The sequence below is a fragment of the Aptenodytes forsteri genome, unplaced genomic scaffold (assembly GCF_000699145.1).
Source record: "Aptenodytes forsteri isolate BGI_AS27 unplaced genomic scaffold, ASM69914v1 Scaffold9, whole genome shotgun sequence".
Lineage (NCBI taxonomy): Eukaryota > Metazoa > Chordata > Aves > Sphenisciformes > Spheniscidae > Aptenodytes > Aptenodytes forsteri.
In genome coordinates, this window is record NW_008796217.1 from 4597095 (window position 1) to 4599570 (window position 2476).

Here is a 2476-nt window from a genome sequence, read left to right on the forward strand (position 1 = left end):
CTGTAATGTCGCGTTAGTGCCTGGGTGCTTGATTTCTTCTCCTTTGCAGACAAAAGCGCACCCGAGACGTCGCCAGGGAGTGATTTGGTAGTAGAAAGTCGTGCATAGGAAGCGCTAAACTGTGCTCGGGACTCTGACAGCCTAGAGCCGGGGCAAAATAACCCCTTCTGCTGCTGCTGAGGTGTCGTTTGCTGTCCCGTTTACCGTTGTTTGCATAAATGAGTGGTTATTTTGGCGGAAAAAAATACTTGATGTTTAGAGATTTGCTTGAAAAAAGCTAATGGGTCTTGGCAGCGGTTGCTGTGAAAAGTGATTCGGAGTATGGAAGCAGAATCCCAACGATGGTGCGCTTTGCTGAATGAAATTCCTGCGCAGAGAGCGCCGCAATGTACGTTCGATTTCTTTTAGCCGGCTACTTACTTCATCTTTGTGCGTGTTGAATAGTTATTTACTTAAGTAAGTCGGTAAATGGCCGGGAAGGCGTGCAGGGGCAGCTCTTCTGCTCCTTTTGGAAGTGAAATTCAGTTTCACAACTACCGCACCTTCTTGCCTGGCTGAGGGATGTTGTTCGGACTTGGTGGCCGTGAGCTCTGTGGCTGGAGCAGGGATTACTTCTGGGTGAGTGAGGCTGGCTGTGTGAGGGTCTGCAGGATCCCTTCTGCTGTCTGCGAGTAAACGGTGTATGTTTAACAAATACAATGCGAAGACTCAGCGGTGTGTGTGTATTGCAGGCTCTGGTACAAGGAGGTAGTATGAATGCTGTTTATGCAATTTTGATACTTTCTAGTGGTACAATTTTGTTTGTATTTAGAGTGACAGTTTGGTCATTTGGTTCTGTGGCAGAATTTTGCTGGTTTTCATAGAGTTGAGATTATGCCTTTGGCCGAGACGTGCCTCATAGCATTTTAGCAAGCTATGTGTAACGTGAAATATGGAGGGCTAAATCATTGGCAATATATTTAATCCATAAAGCAGTCTTACTTCACACTTTGAAGAGAGACAGGAAATAATAGCGTGGATTCTGAAAAGAAAATATTTAATGGAGCAACACAAAATATTACTGTCCAAGGACTGTGCTGGATCCAAAGAATGCCCATGAGGACAGTACAGCAGCAGCCCAAAGAGAGGAAATTCACTGAGATTGCTCTTTGGCTCTTACCTTTGAAAGAGTTCTTATGAGGAAGTTTAGCAAGCATAGGTTAATTATATATGACACTACAGTTAACTGAAGGAATTGAATACCTAGTGCAAGAGCCTGTGCATGTGGGAGAAGCAGAATTAAGGTAAGGTGGTGTCAATGTAAATTTAGACCAATTGTGTCATTGTGGTAGAAGTTGCTATGTGGACATCACTTGTTTGCAGTTCTGGTTATGTAATTTGGGAAGAGTTGGAAGCAAAACTGAAAAAACATTGCTCTTAAAATAAGAGCATTGAGAGTTGGTGTGTGTTTTATTTTGTTTTTTAACCAAGAAAGCTGGTTTTGATTTAAAATATTAATTAAATCTTTCCTTTATGAACCAAGCCCTGGGTAAGAGCTTGATGTGTTAGCATCTGTCTGCGTCTGATTTAATGATCAGATAAGGTTGATCCTCAGATTTTTATGTGGGTAAGCTTCCAGTGAAATAAATTTTGCTAGGTGAAGGGGTTGCAGGATTTGTCCTTGTTAGAGTAGTGTTATAGCGTTAGTAAATGAGAGTGGTTACCAGTATAGGATCTGCCTCAACCCGGGTTGTCATTATTCTGTGATTAAGCGCACTTTTGTGAAGAGTGCAAAAGCTGGCTCCGAAGCAGATGGTTGCACTTCAGGGTACCTTGTATCTTGTCTGATTCTCTTCTGCACTTTCTTGCAGAGCTGAGGGGTCTTGCAGTCCACTTACGTTTTCAGGCTAATTCACCCCAATAGCCGTATGACAAAGCATCTCTGTTACACTTGAAAATCAGGTTCTGTCCAGGTAGAAGGAGTGACACCACCAAGGGCTGCTTCACCATTATGCCTTTTTGGTTTTCCGCTGAAGGAGTTTTATCTGTAGTAAAAGTGTTTTATTGATGCAAGGGTACTAGCTTGTTTCAGGGGCAATGGGTCTGTCTCTAGTGTGGGCAAGGTGTAGAAGGTTCAATATTCTCACATATCCACGTTTCTGTAGAGTTAAATGAGTTATTCTAGCAAATTCCCAGTTATGAGGTGCCCACAGGTGTGTACAGTAGGAGTCTGAGTCAGATGTGCCTGAAAGGGATCATCCATTTTCACACATCTGTCTATATGGATATGGTGGGAGAGGTATGTAGCATAAACAAAGTCCTCATTGACTTCTGTGGATTTACACATGTGTAAAATCAGAGTTGCAAGCAGGTTCAACCAGATCTGTGCTAATACTTGTATTTCTTGTGTGAAACACCAGTATTTTCAAGAAAAAAGATCTTTTTTTCCACTACTTTGCACCCCAGGGCATGATTCTCCTAGTGTGTGTTATCAGCA